The 24,396-nt window shown below is 42.3% G+C and overlaps 1 protein-coding gene across 1 annotated transcript in view; it reads right to left on the bottom strand.

Moving 5' to 3' along the window:
* The window catches only part of LOC121285595 (voltage-dependent calcium channel subunit alpha-2/delta-1), a 711,948-nt gene that overhangs the window by 442,595 nt on the left and 244,957 nt on the right, over positions 1 to 24,396 (bottom strand). The gene's annotated exons all lie outside the window — the stretch shown is intronic.

Genomic DNA, 24,396 nt, shown 5'->3' with positions numbered 1-24,396 from the left:
TTAAGTGGCCATTAATTTGCCACTTAAGGGCCTCAATAGGTGCAAGGGAGGGCAGGCTGCCTGGCATTCTACCCACCCACCGTGATATGGCAGACAGGTTGGGGGAGGGCAGGAAGGCAGCAGGCAGGCCACCTGTTTTATTTTCAAGCCCCTCACCTTCAGATCCAATGGCAACAAGGCTGAAAAATTCAGCCTGACGTGGGCTCACTTGCCAATACAAGCCTGCATTTTCCTTCTGAATTTAAGCCCTGCCATTGCTCTACCTGCTCTCAGCTCTCAATCCTTGCATGATCCCTGCTTCAGTGCTGCTTTCCACTGTGGCCAAAAGCTCTGGGATTATCCCTGGGGATTTATGGGCAGAATTTTTCATATGGCTGGCAGGCCAATTTTACGTGCATGAGCCAATTAAGACCCGCCCAGCGTGACACCCACCTGGAAGCACCGAGCATTCCTTGTGTGGGTGGTGGGGGGAGGGGGGGAAGGAGAGTCGGGGACTGCGTGCTTTTGCGCATGCGCGTGAAAGAGTTCAGAAATCTCCCTGAGGCACAGAGCTCAGGGAGGTTGATTTGATTGTGAAAAAATACATTACTCAGACATGTCCCCTCATGTGACAGTGTCACATGAGCTGGGACATGTCAATGAATTTTAATAAAAATTTCAAATGAATTCATAAACCCTTCATGAAACCTCACCCTGCCTGTGGATGAGGTTCCATGAAAAATGTGAAGACTACCTGGGCTCTTCACCTGGCCGCCAACATTAAGGTTGGACATGCAGCCATGACAAGTATTCAGTTAGTTGATAAATGGCTTTAATAGGCCTTTGACAGTTCGGCAGGCGCGCACCAGAATCAGCTGCATGCCCGCCAAACTGAAAATTGGAACGACGCAAGGTGACATCAGGATGTGCGCCCAATGTCACTGCGCGTCATTCTACCCGTTGGCATGCAGGGCCTGCCCCCACACACTGAACAGACGAGCCTGCCTATAGTGATTACTTTGATTAAAAAAAGTCAAATATACGCTGCAAGGGTAGAGGGCACAATCATAAAACAAATGAACAAGTCGTTAAATGCAAAAGACAAATGTAATTTTGTACAACCAACAGAATGAACCATGAAGGGCAGATAATGAAAGTACTAAAGTAAACAAAATTGCAAGCCAAATATTAGAGAAGAAATTTTAAAGAGTCGCTGGGAGAGCAAACAAAATAGAATTAGGGGATAATATTAGGTTATTCCAGAGTCAATTTGGCTCAATGATAGCATTCTCTCACTGAAATCAGAAGGAGGGAGGTTTTTCAGCCCTGCTGTTGATAACAACATATAACCCATAGTCTTAGCTACCACTTCAGTGTGGTAGGGAAGGAGTGCTTCACTGCTGGATTTATCATCTTCCAGCTTAGTTGGTCATTTAAGGTCCCACACCACTATTCAAAGAAGAGGAATGGAGTTCACCTGGTAACCAGGCCAACATTTGCCCTAGAATAGTCAATGAACTCCAAAAATGGTAAACCCTTATATCCATCATTCGAAAAGATCCAGAAAATAAAGAAAAACAACAAACACAGAAAGAAAGATTGGGAGGAAGAAAGGAATTAAAGGAACTTTGCTCCATCGCAGGACAGACTCACAATCCCCATCATAGCTTCTTCATATTCCTTGATCTCAGCAGAAAAGTATTTCTAAGCAATCTTTCCTCTATAACTTAACATCCTAACATTTTAATCGTGTACTCTTCAGTCGTTTGGCACTACAGAGCTTGATTTTTGCTGAAAAATCTGAGCTTTTCATCTTGTACTCATCAGGAAACCTCACCTTGCAGAGTGTCCTGGTGAGTGTAAAGCGAAAAGCTGAGACATGTCTCTTTTTTCAGCAATACTTATGTACTCTTTCATCACCAAATCCTAAATGTGATAGTACAGATCTACCGCGCACAGTTTTCAGCGGTCAGACTTAATGCTTTTCTTTACACCATCACTGTGGCTTGAATGTCTTTGTACCGTACTGAACCCACTACTTACAGAATGGTCTGATGAGGGCATTGTACAATTTAATTATGACATCCTCTTATTATATTCTGCTGATGGTAATTATTATATTAATTACTCATTTGCTTTGCGTGTCGCTGTTTCACAGTAATTTAGCATGTTAATTATTGAACCTATCATCTTCTTCAGATGCCTTTAAAATTCACCTTGAAAGCTATCCATCCACAACATTTTCACCATACCTTGCACTTCTCTGTATTGAATTTAATGTCATTATTTGTCTCTCCATATTTGCAAGAATTACAGGTTGCTTCCTTAACATCTGCAAATTTTGTTCATTGCATTGGGTTTCTGAATCCAAGAGTGTAAATCAGGAACATTCAGAGCCCGAACAACAATTCCTAGGTCACACCACTCTGTACTCTCCCTGCCCCTAAATAATATCCACTGCTCCTTTTCCTTTAGCTACTGTAGATCCTGACATATAAGTCAACCTGCAAAACCTCTAAAAATCATTTTAAAAAACAGGGGTCAACATATATGCTGAGCATAAAACCACCAGTGTGGGTGTGGATGGTCGCCATTTTGAAGTGCGAGAAAACGTAATACCAGTAATTCATAATAATGTGGCATGGTTTATTGAATAATTAATCGTACAAAGATGCCTTTAACCACCCTAAAAGTGTTTTAAAACCTCTCAAGTTCATTGTCTTCGGTACCCAACATAAAAAGTCCCATCGCATGCATTCTGAGTCACTTTGGCGATGGCATCACTGTGGGATCCCACTCTCGATCAGATTTGCAGCTTTTGCTTTCAGAATCATCCCTCCACAACAAATAAACCTTCTCTCCATCCATTGATTTGGATATTCTGCATTTTTTGAACAATCTGATGACAGTTTATGCACTAACAGCATCTCACAATATGAGGACAAAACCGCACAAAACATCAAGTGGGGCAGCATGCATATTTTCACTCTTTGTGAAGGTTTTTCTTCGTCAACTATCCATTAATTCCATATGGCACAAACATGATTCTTGAATGGCTTGTTGAGGCACACATGCAAAGGTTGACTTAGGGCTGTTAGATGACTGACATAACTGCAATGTGGTAGTTATTCCTTCACAGGTGCCTCTTGGTTATAATGGGATCTCGATATGCCTCACAGTAATAAGCTGCATTCTTTACCTAGGCCAGCAGGACACCTATGCCACACATTATCGATCCAAAACTTCACTCCATCCTAATTCATCCAGCCATTGTCACGGACCCATGGACACAAATTCCTGCAGGGAACTTGATTTTTGGCATGGTTTTACGTTTGAAAATTACCGTAGGCTTTAATGCCATTCTGTCGGCCATGCAGGCTAGAACCACCATGAAACTTGTTTCCTCATGTCCTGTTGCTTTCACTAGAAATGTTGCCAATCCTTTCCACTCCACGGTTTGGTTGCTGGGTATATTGGAAATCATGGGCATTGCATTCATTTTGCCCATTGTGACACAATGGCCTGAATTTTTACGCTGGCAGGCGAGTGCGATCGATGGGTACGGGAGCGGCTGAGAAACAGTCCACCAACTGCGAACGGCCCCCGAACGCGATTTCATGGCCAGCCAGCATGAAATGTGCACTGAAAAGCTCAGCGCTGTCAGGATGGGGGCAGGTGAGGGCGAGCAGTGACAGGAAGCTCCCTGAAGGCAGAGAGCTGCCTCAGGGAGATGAAGGCCTGAGAAGCATGAAATAAAGATTTTAAAATCAGGAAAAATATGTGCAAGCATCGCAATCAGTCACCTCAACATATACATTATAAAAATGCTGTCCATAGGTTTTTATTATTCTTTTTTTTAATAACAGAAACCGCATTCTGCCCATGCGAAGGTCTCCTGGCCAATTCGTCCATCCACCAACCACAAGGTTGGATGGGCAACTTAAAATGAAAGACAATGGCAACTTTAATTACCTTAATTTGCCTCTTAATTGTCGGCGGGTGCGCCTTTGACTTTTGCGCGCGCCCACCGACCGAAATATCGCGCGAGCATTGGATGACATCTGGACGCTCAGCCGACGTCATCTTGCGTGATTTCCAATCAGGTCGGGCGCATGTCTGCCCACCAACCTAAAAATTCCGCCCAATGTGTATTTATGTTTTTGCTGTTGTCTGATGATGAATCGCTGAAAACTGGTAATTTTGACAGGAGTCTTTTGGTCGTCTCTGAATGATCTTTGTCTTCTGCCGCAACACCAGGGGCTAAATAATACGTGGGGCACAGATGCAGACAGTAGCCTCCCCGCCCAACCCCACTAGAAACCACATTGGTGTGGAGCCGACATGCTCCATACTGACCCATCCCACAGCTATAACGCACTGCGGGTTGGACTAACCATGGCCGATTGGGACTTCTGCCTCTCATTGGAGGGGGAGAAGTCCCACCCTCGGTAGCTGCCAGCCAATCCGATTGGCCGGCAGCTCTATCAGTCCCAGCAGCACCTGGAAGGCATCAGTGGCAACTGTCGGGACTACAGGAGACAAAGAAGATCAAGGCCCAGGTAAGTCCGGGGCCCTGGGCCAGGAGGACTTGGGTAGGTTAGGGAGAGGGGCAGTGGGGCGGAGGGCGAGGAGGTTGGTTTAAAGGAAGGCATGGGTAGGAGGGAAAAGGGGTTCAACCTATGGGGGCCACCCCATGATCAGCAAAAGCCAGCCCAGAAGATCCACGCCCCCACCTTCCTTCCCGCCCCTTAAGCATTTGATTTTTTTAAAAATTGGGCTTCCCACTCCCAGCCAGCTACCCACGCCAAATGTTTAATGGCATGAGCAGCCTATTATCAGGGTCAATTGGCTTAATTGATAACAAACCTTAAATATTGACCCTTGATTATTTATTGTAATATGGCGGGAAGGCACCAAAGTCAGCAGCCCACCCATATTATGGGGGAGATCTTGGGGTGGGAGGAAGGTGGTGGGATGGGCACCCACCCAATTTTATGTGCCCATCCCACAGGGAATAGACCCGTGAAAAATTAAGCCCTAGGTGTTTTTGTTCCATATAGCAGCTACACAAACTAACTGTTGCTCTGAAATCTTTGCTGGACTCAGGGTTTGATTTGGCCCACGTTAAGTGCATATACATGCACTGCATTTTTGGTGAAGATGTAACCACTCTGACCATTTTCAAGGACCCATTCTGATACATGCTTCTCAAGATCAGGCCAGTGGCTGATCCTTGTTCTCACTGTGCATTTGAATTGGGGTGTCTTCTTCGGGGCAGAATCCTTCTTCATCCATTCTTGCACCAGTTTCTCACTAAATACTGAATTCCCTCGCTGCAGCACAGCTATTTGACGAGTTAGTAAAGGTTATGACTCTTAGCTTGAAAGCAGCTTCGTGCTTCATTCATTTTGTTGGAAGGCTCATTCCTCTTTGTCGTTTGCCACATGGGGTATGTTCTGTATGGGTGTATCTTAAACTCCCGTATATATTTGCAGCACTGCCCATATTGCCTGCTCAATCCCTTGCACCTAGTTATGAAGTAAATAAAACATGCATTTGTAGGATGATAAGTCGAGGTTTTCTACCAATGCAAGTATAGCATTTTGTGGCTGAAGAGGGGAGGGCGGTCACCTTATATGCCTGGTATCTGAAAGAACTTGATTTTGGGACCAGAAAAATTGGGTCATCTTATATGCGGGTTAACTTATACATCACAATCCACAGCAATTGCTCATCCATGTCCAGGTTTTATTGAAAATTGCTAATGCCTTTAGTCTCTCATGCAAGACTGTAATTCACTTGGAATGTAATTTTTTCACACTGGTCCACAAGTCATCTTATTCAGTGTTTTTTCATCTCTTCCTTTCATTGTAATTAGAGATTTCAACTTGAATAAAAAACAGACTGATGCAATATATGGGCCCAAAGCAATCATTACAAACTGCATAATGGATCTTCCCCAAAGAGGTCCTTCACTGCATTTTATGCCTGCCTTTAAAAGTACAGTTTTAATCAGATTTTTCTTAAGCATATTAATCCCATGACCCTGTTTATATATTTTTAAAATTCATTCACAGGATGTGAGGCTCACTAGCAACACCAGCATTTATTGTGCATCCTGAGTTGCCTTGGAGAAAGTAGTGCTGAACTACCTTCTTGAACAACTGCAGTCCATGCGGTGAAGGCTGTTAGGCAGGGAGATGGACAATTTTGACCCAGTGGCGATGAAAGGACGGCCATATATTTCCAAGACAGAATGGTGTGAGATTTGGAGGGGCGGTGGACTCTTGTGCCTGCTGCACTTGTGCTTCTGGTTAGTAAAGGTTGCAGGTTAGGAAGATGCTGTTGAAGGAGCCTTGGTGAGTTGCTGCAGTTCAACTTGTAGATGGTACACACTGCTGCCGCATTGCACCGGTGGTGGAAGGAATGAATGTTTAAGGTGGTTGGAGGAATGTCAATCAAATGAGCTACTCTGTCCTGGATGATTTCAAGCATCTTGAGTGTTGTTGGAGCTACCTACACCAGTCAAGTTCAGAGTATTCCATCACACTCCTGATTTGAGCCATGATGAACAGGCTTTGGGAGTCAGGAGGTTAGTTAGTCATTGTGGAATTCCCAGCCTCTGATTCATTCTTGTAGCATAGCATTTATGTTCCAGTTCAGTTTCTGGTCAATGGTAACCCCCATAATTTTGACAGTGGGGGATTTAGTGATGATAATGTCACTGAATGTCAAAGAGAGATGCTTAGATTCTCTCTTGCTGCAGATGGTCATTGCCTGGCTCTAAAGTGGCTGTCACTTGTCACTTATCAACCCAAGACTGAATGTTGTCCAAGTCTTGCTGCAAGCAGGCACAGACTGTTTCAGCATCTGAGGAGTTGCGAGTGGAATTGGACACCCTGTGATCATCAGCAAATATTCCCACTTCTGACCTTATGATGGAAGGAAGGTAATTGATGATGCAGCTAAAGATGGCCAGGCATAGGGCACTACCCTGAGGAATTCCTGTAGCATTGCCCTAGGGCTGAGATCATTGTGTACAACAGCCATGATCTTTTATGCTAGGTATGACTTCAACCAGTGATGGATTTTCCCAATTCCCATTGACTTCAGTTTTATGGGGGTCCTTGATGCCAAGGTCAGTCGCCCTCACCTCACCCTTGGAATTCAGTTCTTCTGTCCATGCATGAGCCAAGGTTGTAATGAATTCTGGTGCCAAGTAATCCTGGCAGAACCCAAACCTGACATCAGGAAACAGATTATTGGTGAGTAAATATTTTTTTATAGCAGTCTTTCCAATACTTTCCATCACTTGGAATGATGGAGAATAGGCTGATGGGGCTGTAATTAACTGGATAGGATTTTCCCTGCTTTGTGTAAACAAGACAATTGGAGATCAAGGCAAGGCAGGCAACACCAGAGATTGGAGGCAATGGAATTGAGGGGGGTGGGGAGGTCAGAGGCTGGTACAAGTTGGGGTCGGGGATCACAGACCAGAAGGGATTTGAGATTGGAGGGCCAAGGGATCGAAGGCCAGGGTGGAGTCATGGGATATTGGAGGCAGTGGCATACCAAGATCGGCATCATTGTTGGCATATTTGAGGGAAGAGATCAGAAGATTCAAGTGAGCTAGCTGGTGGCAATGGGGAGGGGGTTGGGGGGAGGTGAAGAATGTACATGGGATCCAGATCTGTTTGAAAACACACTCACATCCTTGATCCAACAGTTGTTTTCTTCGAGTAGCCAGATTTCCCCGAGGCCTGGGAATCCCAGCCGGCCAGAGTCAAAATTGAAATCATGGACCAATGGGACTGCCAGCCTCATTGAAATATTTAAGTTTCCAACCAGCTTCCTCTCAACACACCCCTGTCCAGCTTCTGTTAAAACCAGAAATGGGCGAGTCGGAAACAGTTTGTGGTCTGGGTTCAAACTTTTCACACTTTAACCTCCAAACCAACCCAAATCCAGCCATTACTTTTCATTGCCAAAATTTCTCCCAGTGTCCGGGTAAAAACTATCAAATTACATTTTTGAGCCAATTCAATTGAGTAACAGTTAACCTGTAAATTCCTTTGCAATTATTTTCACAGGTAAGTAGTTTAATCACAGACCCTCTCAGAATGTGCACAGGACTGCTTTCATACCAAAATTAGGTTACGAGAGCGTCTGCTTGAAATTATGTCAGCTGTTGAGTCAACTTGGAGCATCATTCTATTAACTATATGCTAATTGTGAATATTAAAAGCTAGAAAATAAAACACAGACATTTTTGAACAAAATAATAGTAACCAATTTCAAAGTTCTTCAACTATGAATTATTTATCTGTCGTCCTCTCCAAAACGTCAGTACACAGCAAATGGTGCCAAATGACCTAAACAGGTTTTAGCCACTTCATGAAATCCCACTGGAGCCACATCTTTAAATAGTAATTAAGTAAAGGTTTAGAAAGCTAATTCCACTTTCAATGTGTGGCTACAAAATCCTTAATCCACTTAATCCTGTACACTAAATTTGTAATGAGGGATGTGACTGAAGTTGGCACAAAAACCTCATCTCAAGCAGCCTCCCAGCTCATTAATTATTTTTCTCTCTCACACAGGTAATTCCTTCCCTTCCTGCTTATTGGTTCTTTTCAATGGAACGCACGATCTATGACAAGGGGTTAATTACTGCTCCCAAGCCACTGCCAATCAAACTGAAGCTATCTACAACAACTCAAAGATGGCCAGGGCAGTGAGGCCCTCCATCCAGGCACTGCATGGCATGGACAGATGTTGTGGAATGACTTGTGCAAATGAAAATGACTTATATCTGCTTAGTATTTACAGCAGAGACATTTCATAAATTTGACTGACAGGAGAAAGCACAGATCATTAAAGAAAAACTGGAGGAGGGTTTGATTAGGCAGGAAGAAAAACTCAATTGTAGCTGTGTTTAATATCTATCACTGAGCACGGACAGGTTATTAAATAATGTTTACATAACCTGTCAAGTTTTACAAGAAAATTATTTTCCAATGACAGCTTTAGTTTATATATCACAGTCCTAGGATTGAGCACTGTATCCATTACAACATATGCTTACCCAGATTCTATTTAATTACTATGCATAGTCCAGATTGTGAGATGGCCAGTAATAATACCGTATGGCACATGTCAAAAGAAAGGAAAATAGAAGCAAAAGTTTCGAATGTGAATTTTGTTTTGATGATCTGATTTTTTAGTTTCTTCCTGTTAAATATGTTTACAGCAGACCCCTGTTATTATCCTTTCATAGCTACATAACCAAGGCAAGATTCCATGGGAAGGGAGGGGGCAAAACAGGATATATTGTGTGAGGAGGTTCTTTCCAGCTTAAGAATGGCGACGACACAATTATGTGTCTCCTTTCAGAGAAGAGTCCGAATGGGAGGAGAGAAGACGAGTTTATCTGGGGTGTAGTTAGGCATGATTTTGCCAAGCCACAGTCTTATATGGAATTATATATATATATATATAATATTATATTATATCTTTATAATGGAAGATGTTTCCATTAGTAGAGGAGACTAGGACCCGAGGGCACAACTTCAGAGTAAAGGGAAGATCTTTTAGAACAGAGATGAGGAGAAACTTCTTTAGCCAGAGAGTGGTGAATCTATGGAATTCATTGCTACAGAAGGCTGTGGAGGCCAGGTCATTGAGTGTATTTAAGACCCAGATAGATAGGTTCTTGATTGGTAAGGGGATCAAAGGTTACGGGGAGAAGGCGGGAAAATGGGTTTGAGAAACATATCAGCCATGATTGAATGGCGGAGCAGACTCGAAGGTCCAAATGGCCTAATTTCTGCTCCTATGTCTTATGGTCTTATGGTCTTATTGCAATCAGTTCTAAGCAGTAATGCTCAATGAAAAGGTGCATATCAGTCCAAGAAGTCTTTGAGAGCCACTTGCTTGAGACTTGGTGCCAGAATTCACCTGGTTGTAGAGACAGGTACGATTTGTTTGGTGAAGTATCTGGAGCTTGTCTTTATCTTGCAGCGGTGAGCTGCACAGTTGTGACTGATGGGAACAGAGGAGATGTATGTCATTTGGAGGAAAATGGAAATACTTTAGAGTGAGGAATTTTAGCCCTTGCAAGGTCAAACATCCTACTCACTTATATTATTAACCTAAAGATGCAGAACAAATAAAAAAAAACATCAAATTTTTGAACTGTTTCAAAACTGATCATTGACTTCACCTTCTGGCTATTGCATAATTTGGAGGCTGGCTTTTTAACTTTATCACCTTTAGATCTTAAGCGAATGTTTTTTTATGGAAAATGGGTCTGACAAACTCTTTAAAAAACATTCCTGGAGAAAGCAGAGTTGTGTATCAATTTCTTTACAACCATGTCACGTTGACATCATGATGCATGTCAACATGATTTCTGCCACATACATTGGACGTTTGACACTTTTTTTGAAGGTGATGCCCCTTTAAAATATTCACCTTCAGTTTAGTTTAGTTCAGATTCCAGTTAATCTCCTATTGACGGATCAGCTGATCATTCACTTCATTCCTGTTGGAATATTGATTGCCCTGAATGATAGCCGTATTTTTCTACAAAGCAATCACCACTGCATTCTGAGAATAACTAATTGTAAAAAACACTTTACCACATTTCAACAGTAGTTTGTAAGGTCTTGGCCTTCATGAAAAAGAGCCTGCCAAATTTTTGCCGGGATCAGATCCGGGTGAGATCTTAAGGTAGTCCCACCATCTCCATGCCGGTTTCCTGGCTCCATCCTGCCCTGTGCCATTCTCATGGAGGTGGGATTGAGGAGTGACAGATTAGCTGCCCACATGCAGCAATTAACCAACAAGTCTCGTCAAAGGCCAATTAACGGAAGATGGCTGGGATTTTTCAGTCAGTTTCCAGGATCATGCAGGCCAAGGGGGACAAGTTTAGCCACTCAAGGTGGCCTCCCAGTGGCAAACTGGGCAGCCAGAGCTCCAGGCAAACCTAAAGGCCCTCCTGGCCTGGTGCAGCAGCCATGGGCTGTACTGTAGAGGGGATCTTCAGCCAAATATCTTATCTATCTCCACATTTTACCCTAAATCCCTAAATCTTCAAACTTAATTTGTAACTTTTGTGTGGAAATTCATCAAATGCCTTTTGGAAGTTCAAGGTCATGGGATTTAGCATGACCTGGTTATCATTGCTCCAAAGAAATCAATGGGATTGGTCAGGAAGGGTCTCCCACATTGTTTACTAAGTTAAACTGTACAGGAGTTTGAACTCAATCTGACATGTCAAGCATAGGTGTTAAAGGTCAAAAGCTAACTGATACAAGCAAAATAGCGAAAAATATATTGCAGTCACTGCAAATCACGGAATGAAAATTGCTATGCTTTACACCCATTTCCCAGGTGTAAAACTGTGCAACAATGATCAATTTAATAATAGTATCTCTGGATGTATGATTGGGCCACTGCCAAATTTGACAGTCTGATTTTTCAAGCACTTGCTCTGGCTTTCCAAATCAGGCATCCGGCTCCTGAAATATGTAAATGAGGGCCTCATCATTCGGTTTTGCATCCTCTTGTAAAGATTGGCTGGCAAGGAGCAGAGGAGCAGCCAGGCCTGTGGCTCAGGGTTCTTCAGCAGCCCCTGTGCTGACGGGGCTTCGAGAACCAAGGACACTTGTTTAAATTTTCCCTCAGAGTTGTCAGGACCTGAAATGTTCTACCCAACGAGGTGGTGGAAGCTGATTCCATAAATAATTTTAAAAGGGAGTTGGGGCAGGCACATGAGGTTGACGAACTTAGGACAGAATTTTACGCCGGCAGGAATTTATGGTCCTGCCGAAGTCAATGGGCTTTTGAATGGCTTGCCGCATTTTACAACCTGACCCCGTCATGGCGGGGGTGTAAAATTCCGCCCTTCGAGTTATGGACAAAAAGCAAGGATGCAGGGCTGGCCATGGCTGCTCTTTAAAGAGGTGGCCAAGTCATGACAGGCTGAATGGCCTCCTTTAAGCTGTGCATTTCAATGATTCTATAACTTAGGGTGTTCGTTTTGAAGCTTCATTCTGATACTTCAGCTGCAAAGTGGTTTGATTCTAAAACTCCTCAAAATAATGTGTAAAGTATGCCAATACAAGCAATGAAGCGTTAAACGACTGAAGACTTGTGTCTAAACAGTCATTTGAAAAACATACCTATTAAAGCAATTTCCCATGGAACTATTTGACAGCTCTATTAGTAGCATTTCTAGATTTCAAGGTGCAACCTGCATTAAATATTTATTTGGCCTATCTTTTGTAAACAGGAGTTTACTCTTTTGAAGTAAAACCTCTTTCCAAAAGCAATGAGATCTGACTCTCTATGATAGCTGGGTGACAAATAGTTGATCTATTTCCACTCTTTTGGAAAGTAAAACTAAAGCCAATAGCGTTTCTTTGCATAGGTATGGTGACTCAAACTGGTCAAGGAAGCCAACTTTTAGATGATCATATCACTAGAGAGTGTTCTTGGCTGTGTTTATAGCTACAACCCATTTAGTCCAGTTGAGGTGGGGAGGGGGATGTGGAGGATGAGTCTATCTCCAGTGAATTGTAACAAAATTAGCATTTTTAACCATGCTTGATTATTTGTAAAAACTAGCTTAAACTCTCGGAGGAAATTTTCTCTAATTCCCAGGTTATAAATTACCTCCCGCAAATTTTCAAGAAATGTTAACGTTAAATCAACAAACAGCACTTTGCCCCCATAATGAAAATCAGAATGAGTTGCTAAATTCACAAACTGAGGTACAAAGAGTATCTTTTGTGTCAGCAGCAGGATTTTCAAAAATGTATAGGGCATACATGTCAGGAATTGTGGGCAGAGACATCTGCCATTAACCATAAAATTGTAGAATGCATCCTTTTAAGATCTTAGCTGGGGGAAATCATGTTTGGAGAAAGAACGTGGGGTGGGGCCATAAGCAATGAAATAAATAGAAACCAGAGAACCCAAGGCCCTGACACTCACTATGAGGTACGTACAAATGATACAGTAAGCTCGGGTGAGGGCAGAAGCACAGGTAAATGCAAATCCGTAATTTGTTGTACCAGATGTGCCACTCCTCCATAAATTGTGCGAAACAGTATCTTCCCAAGTTTTGCTCATTCAAGTGTATTGGATATTGTGAAGTTCCTGTACAGATATCAAAGATGATGACTAAATGCACCACAGAAATATAGTCAAGTCCGAGTCCAAGTGCTCTTTTAAAAGTGTGGAAAGTCTTAATTATTGATGAATAACCTCTCTGGCACTGAAAATTAACAAATGATGAGTCTCATTCCTTCAGACTGTAATCATTGTTAGATGTTTTTTCAATAAAGAATTTCAAATAAAAACATTTGTTATTACTTTATTTTTCTATTTCTTTTATCTCTCTCTCAATCCAATCTTTCCTTCTCCCTTTTTAGTTTGCTTTCTGTACCTATTTTGACATTGAATTAAATATTGTACTTGACACTTCCTGGTCTGGACTCTGCACCGCTTATAGACAATTTAGTAATCGGATTGGTTAAGGAGATACACGTGCTCACTCTGTTCTCACAGGTCTAAGATGCCCTGTGGAGGGCTCCATACCATTTGAATGTCTCCCTAACAGCAATTTACCACACATATAAGTGCAAATAAACTTCAGTCTAAGTTCCACCCTATGGGGCAGAACATTGAGCTCAGCAGGCGGACACACGCTCAATCCGGCCAAGCATAAAATGACGTGCGTTGTCAGACGAGCGTCCCGATGTGCTCGCATAGTCCCACAATATTTCGTTTGGCGGGCGCACGCCAGAGTCGGCAGTCAACAATTAAAAGGCCTATTAAGGCCATTAAAAAGGTAATTAATTTCAAATTTACGCTGCCTGTCCAACCTTACGGTTGGCGGGTAGGTGAAATCGCCAAGCGGCCTTTCCACTTTTTAGAAAACCTCACCCATGAGCAGGATGAGATTTCCTAAAGCAAATAAAGATAAAATAAAAAATTCACACTTGATTTAAAAACATGTCCATGCTCTTGTGACAGTCACATGATGGAACATGTTTTATGACATTTTTCTCTTCATTTTTTTTTTTAAACACCGCTTCATCTCCCTGAGGTCAGTGAGACTGAAGTGCTCTGTCACGCGTGTGCGCGAAGTTCGCTCTAGGCCGGCTCGCTCTCCTCCCCCCCACCCTCACAGGCAGCGCTGAGCACCGCTGCTCGCACTCCAAGCTGGGCAGGCCTTAAATCGCACTGCGGTGCCGATCGTGGCCAACTTCGCAACCATCCCCGCTGAGCAGCCTCACCAGGGGCAAAATTCTGCCCATGGTGTTCAATCATCAAAGCAGCAGTTACTTTTAGCCAGCATTAATATTTAATAACACTAATTTTGCAGATCATTTCCTAACTGTGCATCTTGAACAGAAATGGTACAATTGGGTTTCACCAGGTACAGTATTTTAATCTTGGATGGACGTGTGGACAATGAAATGTCACAAGTTCATTATCTGCACACAGCAGTTGAGAATTCCATTGGAAAACATGGTGGCCTTGGTACATTGTTAACCAGGCTTTTGGGTTTCAGTTAAGACAGAAAAACAAACAAGTAATAAAAATTCTGAAATCTAAAGCAGTAATGGGGAAATTTAACTTATTGAGTTACCTTAAAATAGTGACCCTACACAGAGGTCTTTACTTACAGTTCCGTGTCAGCTGTACAATATTTTTTAGATGCATCCACTTTGCTTTGAAGTGGTTACTTGTTTTTATTTTGAATATTGCAAATCCAGTGGCTGAATATGTTTGAGAAATGTTCAAGGTTTCCACCCTCTTCCCTTTTATAATGTCCTCTCACATTGTCATGCACTCTCTACCCTTTAAATCAGTAACTGGCCGATAGTGATGTTTTGAAGTGATTGTACTGTTTGTTTGTGTTAGATAGAAGGGGCTGCTGAATCCAATTTAGCAGCAACTAAATTTTACGTTCTGTGGGTGGGCGTGCCTGACCTGATCAGGGGTAAAATCGCGCAAGATATTTCGCTCAGCAGTTGGAAGTGCGCCCGCTGACAATTAAGCAGGCAATGAAGCCCATTAGCGACACAATTGAACACGATTTTTTGTTTTATCTTACGGTTGACCGACAGGCGAATCAGCCAGGCTTCCTTTATATTTTTCATGAAACCTCATCCAAGGGCGGAATGAAATCTCTATTAGGAAATAAAATAGAAAGAAATAACTGGGTATTTTTATGAGGAATGCTTTCAGGTGTTTGATTGTGCTGCAAGGATATTTTTTTCTGCTTTATTATTTGCAGGTCTGCAGCTCCCTGAGGCAGTTGCCCGCCTTCAGGAAGCTCTCTCGAAGCACTCATCCATTGTTGGTGACATCGTTGTCCACCCTCTTCCCACCCTTACTCCGGCAGCACTGAGATTTTCAGCGCGCGTTTCACCCTGGCTGGCCGGCCAGCGTGAAATTGCGGTCAGGGGCCTGTTTCCTGACAATTCCTGGCCCCGCCAATTGCGCATGCCCAACAAGGGAACAATTCAGGCCATGGAGACAAATGCAGAGTAATGCTCTGTTGTTCATCTATAAAATTTAGATTTCTGCACAAAACACTCATCTCCGAAGCCACTTCATTCTGCAGAAGCGCTCACGGTTTTAGAAGGTAAGAGGTTTTCTTATTTTGTGAAGCATTCGCCATGGTGCATCCCTGAAAGCTTGACTCAGCTACTGAATGGCGTGAATGTCATCTCTATGCCAGTGCATTAAGATGTGCTGGCCCACTTACAGAACCAGCATTCAAGATTGGTATTCTGATTTCGACATCAGTTGCCTCAGGGAAGGGTAAATGATTCATATTTATTCTCAATCAATAAAGCTAATATTTGGCCTATGGGAAGATTGGCTTCAATGTGAATTCCTGAACGTGTCATTACAGACTCATGCCACACAGTGTATATCAAATAATTATAGAGTCGTAAAATCGTTATGGCACAGAAGGAGGCCATTTAATGTAAAAAGTAAAGCTGTTTTCTCTTGCCCAACAATTTTATAAAAAGTATAATTAACAAGTATCCTGAAGTGCCTTTTATAATGTCCTCTCACATTGTCATGCAGTTCTAATGCAGACTGCATTTGAAGGCTGTCTTCATGGTTGCAGTGGACTTTACAGAATGCATTATTCATATTCTTCCCCCAATTGCCAGTTTTATCTTGCTTCATGTTTTTGTGTTCAGACAGAGCTGGCCTTTATTCTGCTATTAACACTCACTCTGGACGAATGCTTTGTTTCTTTGTTGCTACCATTACCACTCCCTTTCCCTTTTGTTCCATGACATATTTGGTAATTAATCTCTCCTGCCCTCTAAACTATCCCTGACCTTCCCTCTTGTTCCACCTGACCCCCTGCCCACCTTTTTCAACAGCATGAAACCTATCACATTTCTACCTCTATGGATAAAAGCAAAAAATTGTGGATGCTGGAAATCCAAAACAAAAACAAAAATAAAAATACCTGGAAAAACTCAGCAGGTCTGACAGTATTTACGGAGAGGAACACAGTTAACGTTTCGAGTCCGTATGACACTTCATTTCTACCACCCTTCAGTTTTGAAAAACTAAATCAGACTCCAAATGTTAACTCTGTTTCTCTCTCCACAGACGCTGCCAGACCTGCTGAGTTTTTCCAGCACTTTGTGTTTATTTCAGATCTCCAGCATGGACAGTATTTTGCTTTTATTTTACTGAATGCATGATTGAGAGATTGTCTGCAATCTCCAGCCTCCTAAAGCTTCAGACGTGAACTTTTTTGCGGAGTCGAAAACAGAAAATCACAAGCAATTACAGTGAACTCAGACCAGTCCTACTCTAAAAATCTAACCATCACGGTTGTTGAATGGGTCAAATGTAATCACATGATCTATTAGTCCTTAGAATCCACAGGCACTGACAATTGTTACTAAACAGCCTTTTCATGTTGTGTTGCAATGTATCAAATGGATAGAATATAACATTTTTACTGGCGGTAGAATAGACTCTATTATCAGAATCAAAGATAAGTAGAGGCACTGTAACTATTTCTTTGTAGCTTGTTATTGGTTTGGATGGAATTTATGAAGCACAAGTTCTGGTTCATCCAATTTATACATTATCTGTCATAGCATTTCACATGTAAAGTGCAGGAAAACACAAAAATGGGCATTGTTTTAACAAATACGGAGAAAAGCAGGGGGGAGGGAAGAAGAATTTAATCAACAACCAGCATCAAAACAGTATACTAGCCTAATTTACAAATTTCTTGGAAGACGCCTGCTATTTGATTTAACAATCAGTTGAGAATTCTGTTACTCCTCTCTGTGTGGATTAGTGCTGTCCAATGAATTGGCCTGTAGCCCCATGTTCCTAATTAAGAATGCAGAAGTGTCTAATGCCATTGATTTGTAAAGTAAAAAAAATGATTCATAGACACTGTCACTTGTGATCTCAATAGTCATTCACAAACATCTCCATATGCACTGTAACCTTTTTAGTGATTTGTTGGTGAAATGGTGAAACAAGAGCAGTGAGTGTTTTGTGATCAGTGTGTTTAATTCCTTGTATATTGTTGATTCACATGGTGCAATCACAACTTGACCACCATGGAACAGCAAGGACATTGGATAGAGGGAGAAGTAGTCATCATAGCTAGCTCAGTGAATCAGAATAATCACTCCAGGCCTACCAAAGAAAGCAGAAAATGGCGATGGGCACAAAACATCCAATCGTGATCTGACTGGGGCTGGGGGTGGCAGTGGGGGTGGGGGTGGGGGCAGGGGCAGGGGCATGGAATGGTGGCCTCCTTCTGAGCCATAAGTCTTTTTATGTTTCTATGAGTGAAATTGGGAAACACTTCATCACACAAAGTGGGGTGGAAGCTTGGTGGTGGGGCCTGATGTGTCTCATTGTGCAACTTAACATTCTTAGTAATCACTCAGATGAAGTCAAAGTACTGCTCACAACTGCTGCAGAAAAACCTAAAAGTTAACAACATAGAAAAAGATGTTGGCCTTTTAACCCCTTGAGCCTGTTCCACCACCATTCAATGAGATCAAGGTTGATCAGTGACCTAACTTCATATATCTGCCTTTGTCCTATATCCCTTAATACCTCTGGATAACAAACATCTGCCAATCTCAGACTTAAAATTAACAATTGACCTAGTATCAATTGCTGTTTGCTGAAGAGAGTCACAAGCTTCTACCACACCACCTGAATAAGTGTTTCCTAATTTCACTCATAGAAACATAGAAAGATTTATGGTGCAGAAGGATGCCCATGCCAGATGAAAATGAGCTCTCCAGTCTCATCCCACCTTCCAGCTCCTGAGTTGCTACAGGGCTACAGATCAAGTGCATATTGAAGTGCTTTTTAAATGCAATGAGGATTTCTGCCTCTACCACCCTTTCAGGTAGAGTTCCAGATCCCCAACACCCTCCGCGTGAAAAGATTGCTCAACTCCCCTCTAATCCTTCACCAATTACTTTAAGTTTATGCCCCTGGTTACTAAGCTCTGCAAACAGAAATAGGAATTGTATCCCTGTCCTCCAGGTGTAAAGACCAGCATTCTATGAGCCTTTTGATTATTTTCTGTAACTGTTCATGACACTTTAATGATCCATGTACCTGCACTGCAAAGTGTCTTCGATCTCTATTATATCTAACTTCTCACTATTTAGGAAGTACCCTGTTCATCCTTTTCGGTTCAAAATGGGTGATTTCCCATTTGCCTACATCAAAATCATTTGTCATAGTTTTGCCCACTCACTTGATCTAGCAATACCTCTGTAATTTTATGGTTCCATCCACATTGCTCACAGTGACACCTATCTTTGTGTCATCAGCAAATGTGGATATGTAGCATTCTATTCCATCATTTAACTCATTAATAAATACGATGGATAACTGAGGCTCCAAAACCCTTTTGGATACCACTTGGAACATCCTACCAACTAGAGATCCTGCCTATTATCCTACTCTCTGTCTCCTGGCTCAGCCAATTCCTAACTAGATCAATAATTTGCCTTCAATTCCATGAGCTTCAGCTTCGGCTAACAGTCTCTTATGGGGAACTTTATTCTCTAAGTCCACATAACTAACCTCCACTGATATTCTGCTGTCCACTACTTTAGTTACCACTACAAAAAATTCAGACATGATTCATCAGACATGACCTAACTTTTACAAATCCATGTTGCACTCAGGTATATTGTGCCTAAATTTCATCCCAAAATTCCAAGCTTTGGCAAAAGACAGTTTAGCATCAAACGGTGGTAGATGGTTGTTAAATCAATACACACGTGAACTACATTTCGCTCCTCTTGGCCAATATTACAAACTCACATGATGTTAAATAATGGGAATAAATCATTTCCCAAATCACACCATCTTACCACCCTTTAAATAACCTATACTGACACACAACAAAGGTTTTTAAACTCAACAACAGTGATAAAAAAATTTTTAGGGCTTTTTTAATACAACACTGCAGATTAATGTTAGGTCTCAAAATAGGACAACTATTCTCACTTCCAGAATTCCTAGGCTGAAAATGGAATTCAATCTGAAAAATATTAAGAGGTGAGCAGAAAGAGTTTTGAAAAGATTAAAAGTGTCCTAAAGGTGCCAGGAGACATAACAGGACTGCCAAGAGCAACAAGCTGGAGAACAAGAGACACCAAGCTGTTCAATAGTAAAAATAGGTAAAGGGATCCTAAAGGTGTTCAGTAAAAAAAAATACAAACCAAAGTGATCCAGCAAAAGTAAATTGAAATAAAACAACAGCAGCAATACAACGAAATAGCAGATGAATCGAGTTCAGACTAATATATTTTTCCTCTCAGCTATCTGTGTCAATCCAAAGCAAAATGAAGGCAATGAGATCAAACAATTTCATTGCTGGTGAAAATTGTCCTATGGTTTACAGCCGCCCATAATTCAGCAATAATTGGCAAGTATACAACTCAGTGACAAGATGGCTGCTGTGGGAAACAGAATTTAAGGTAGACATATACATCACTTTAAGCACTGCTGCTGGAGCTAAAAGATGAAGGCGATGCTTGGCACGTTTCCTCAATTTTCTCTCCTTAGCCCTGTAGGCCGCAGCAACCTTGTATAGCCATCCCTAAGCAGTCATTCCTCGTTTGTAACCCTAAATAATAAGTCCCTGCCATTGCCATGGCAATTCTACCACGGGTGCCTAATAGCCAACCATGAACCTGGCCTCTAGTGATGAACACACAGGCATGTTAGCAGCAGAAAGTCACCCTGAAGTAACGCAAGACAATCGTGAGGTCGCACAAGCTGACTCAGGAAAGACTACGGTCTGATTCTTGAACTTTCCAATCTACCTTGCTTGGTACTTCTTTTGAAAGAAAGATTGTTTGATTAAATGTTCAGAATGTGTATTTCATCAGGTATTCTTTCCCTGTCTTCAGCAAGACATTTTCTCACCAGAAAAGGTAAAAGCAGCTTGAATGTCATGCCCCTGCCCGGCGGGATATTACGGTCCTGCCGAACTGAATGGAGATTTAAATGGCTCTCCGCATCTGCCATAGGGAGACATGCCGCAGCAGGGCCATAGAATCCTGCCCATGTGTTTTTATTTGCAAGTGGCATTTAATAATACTGCCAGCAGATGACTTTGCTGTTATTCCAGTGGGCATTTCACAATCCTTCCCTCACCATCACAAATTACATCCATGCATACATACACCTTGTGTATTAATGCTACTGTGTATAAATGGAGCAATGGCCACACTCTAACATGAGTCCCATACCAGGGAAAGAACAATTGCAGCTCCAAAATGATAGAAAGTATAGAGCAAAGAATGAGCATTTGTACCAGCACGGAGTACCTCCACTTTCTGAAGGAAATAAACTGAATTAGAACACTTGCAAAAATAGAAAGTCTCCGAAAAAAAAAAATCAGAATTCCAAAAAACAACAGGTCAAACACAACAAAAGTCCATATTATCATCCTGATGTTACACCAACCAGACCAGCTCCATTTTGGAGGGAACTCTGGATCATAGTGTGATGAAATCTATATTTTTTAAGATCTTTTGTCTGTGTGTGTGTGTGAGTGTGTGTGTGTCTGTTAGGTGTTGCGAAATGGTAAATTTACATGTCTGGGGATGACCTCTGGTTGACTGGAGATTGTAAGATTGTAACAGAGTGTACCCAGTCTGCAAACAACAAATTCTGTCTAGGAACAAGGCAGAACCCTGTTGGGAGATACTAAAAGGTCACACAGCTCAGTTCAAGGGGAAGAGCAAACAGCAGCCCATAGGGAGCAGACAGAGGAATGTTGGCTCCAAGCAGCTGAAGTGCTGCTGTTAGTTGCTGGGAGTTGGGGATCAAGGAAAGCCCAGGAGCATTATTTGCTTGGTGTAGCTTTTTTGTTTATTCATTCACGGGATGTGGGTTTCGCTGGCTGGGCCAGCATTAGTTGCCCATCCCTAGATGCCCTTGAGAAGGCGGTGGTGAGCTGCCTCCTTGAACCACTGCATGTGGTGTAGGTGCATCCATAGTGCTGTTAGGAAGGGAGTTTGACCCAGGATTTTGACCCAGTGACAGTGAAGGAACGGCAATATATTCCAAGTCAGGATGGTGAGTGACTTGGAGGGGAATTTCCAGGTGGCGGTGTTCCCATCAACCTGCTGCCCTTGTCCTTCTAGATGGTAGTGGTTGTGGGTTTGGAAGGTGCTGTCTAAGGAGCCTTGGTGAATTCCTGCAGTGCATCTTGTAGATGGTACACACTGCTGCCACTGCATTAGTGTCAGGGGAAGTGAATGTTTGTGGGTGTGGTGCCAATCAAATGGGCTGCTTTGTCCTGGATGGCGTTGAGCTTCTTCAGTGTTGTTAGAGCTGCACTCATCCAGCCAAGTGGGGAGTATTCCATCACACTCCTGACTTGTGCCTTGTAGATGGTGGACAGGCTTTGGGGAGTCAGGAGGTGGGTTACTCGTCACATGATTCCTAGCCTCTGACCTGCTCTCATAGCCATAGTATTTATATGGCTAGTCCAGTTCAGTTTCTGGTCAATGGTAACCCCCAGATGTTGATAGAAGAGAATTCAGTGAATGTCAAGGGGTGATGGTTAGATTCTGTCTTGTTGGAGAGGTCATCGCCTGGCACTTGTGTGGCACAAATGTTACTTTCCACTTGTCAGCCCAAGCCTGGACATTGTCCAGGTCTTGCTGCATTTGGACATGGGCTGCTACAGTATCTGAGGAGTCGCGAATGGTGCTGAACATTGTGCAATCATCAGCGAACATCCCCGCTTCTGACCTTATAATGGAAGGAAGATCATTGATGAAGCAGCTGAAGATGGTTGGGCCGAGAACTTTACCCTGAGAAATTTCTGAAGTGATGTCTAGGAGCTGAAATGACTGACCTCCAACAACCACAACCATCTTCCTTTGTGCTAGGTATGACTCCAACCAGTGGAGAGTTTTCCCCCTGATTCTGCAGGGAGTGGGGGTGGGGGCGGGGGGGAGGTAGAGCTGGGAAGGCTAGAGCTCAAAGAAAGCCCAGAAAACAGCTGTTGGCGCCAGCATGGCTGAGAAACTGGGGCTGCGCCTGTGTTTAGACACTGGAGTTTAGCCTGGCTATCACAGGGGGGCACAGTCTTGATTATAGATCAGCTAAGCTGAAGAAGATGACCAAGAAGGTTGGACGTGCAAGCAGATGTGAGAGAAATCTGGAAATAATGTGCCTTTTGGGTTAAGTTTGTACCCGTGGAACTTGGGTAGAGCTGGTATCGGCTGCAGATAAGCTCTTTGAAGGAGTGGAGCTAAAATTCCTCATAAGGAAGACAGAGCTTTAAAGAATTGTTATGACTCACAGCAACGACTGACATCTGGATGGGTTGCTGAGAAATTTATGGGAGCTGTCTTGGTTGTGACAGCTATTTAATATGCAGCTTGAGGTGTATTCAACAGTTTGCCTGTTAATTCATGTTTACCTCATGTTAATTCTGAATTCTGAATGTTAGAGTGTAAGAACGATAGCACTGACTGCTTGCTTTGTTTATTTGTGTATAGTAAAATTTCTTCTATTTGTTTAAGACTGTGCAATCTTGTGGCTTTATTCTCTTAGTGAGTAACTGGGATTTCATATTTGGTCTTTTTCACAAAAAAAATGTGAACACTGGTCCTTAAGTGGATCATAATGAAATTTGGGGATCTCATCTGGGATTGTGCCAAAATTTGGCAGCTGGTCTATGAGCTTAACAATAGGAACAGGAGACTTTGTTTAACTAGATATTGTTTGTATAACGTTACTCATGCATTTTACTAAAATAGCTTAATAGAAGATTATACTTCTACAACTAGCAATATGTTTTTTCTTTGTTAATCAGTTATTCCCCCTCCCTTTATAAAACCAACTGTTAAGTGAAGCAATTTATTACTGCCTGAAGTTAAATACACCCAACATCTCATTAGTGTGGCAGACTGTCACTTGTAACTCTGTCACATTTAAGTTATGTGGTCTTGCTGCATCTTAAATTATCAAGCATACTAACAGGTCTGTCACAAAACTGATCTTGACTTTCATTTCATTTTAACTCTTGTTTCCTTATCAACACCTTGTTTATTGGAGGAAAGTTGTCTGCTGGGTCTTTGAGGAGATGTTGTTTCCTTCGTTTTCCAGCAGGATTCATGGATCTGCTTTTTTGATATCCATTCAAAGTATGCTGTAAATTTGAGGGATTCCAAAATATTAAATGATTGAATCAGTAATAGTCATAATACAGGCAAGACGCCAGTCCCACTTGCCCCTCGCATGTGGCGCTTAGCAGATTTGTCATTCTAGCTGCCCTGCGGCTTCATTCATTACCTGTCTGTCTTTAGAAGTGACAAAGCTTAAATTGAGTGATGTTTCCTCTCATTTGATTGCTCTCCAACCAGGGAGCAGCTTCCATTCACTAAGTGAAAGGGCCCATTTGGGAATGACCCAAACTGGCATGAACTCACTGTGTAAAGAGTTCCCATGTGCAGATCTGTATCCAGCAACTTTTTAAGCTGCAACTTTGCTGAAAGTGGCCCTCAGCCAAACATGAGTAGCACTGCCAATGTCTGGCCCATCGTAGTTAAATCTACTCAGTCCACCAAAGTCTTTGGGTATCTGCTATTTAACAGCTCTGGGCAAGAACCTGTCAAGTTGTATTCAAAAATTAAAATAGGAGAGTTAACAGTTTATTGTTGGAGGGCTTCGTTTGATTTCTTTCAACTTTTAAAAAGCAAAGGAAGTGTAATTCCTACAAAAATTCAAATTATTACACCTAAGTGAACCGACAGCAGGGGCAGAATTTTACTGCAGTGGGATTTTATAGTTCCTGCTGTCGTCAATGGGGTTTATAACAGCCTGCCACATTTT

This window comes from Carcharodon carcharias, chromosome 13, assembly GCF_017639515.1.
Source record: "Carcharodon carcharias isolate sCarCar2 chromosome 13, sCarCar2.pri, whole genome shotgun sequence".
Taxonomy (NCBI): Eukaryota; Metazoa; Chordata; class Chondrichthyes; order Lamniformes; family Lamnidae; genus Carcharodon; species Carcharodon carcharias.
The sequence above is the reverse complement of the archived record's forward strand: the minus strand, read 5'-3'. Positions and strand labels throughout refer to the sequence as shown.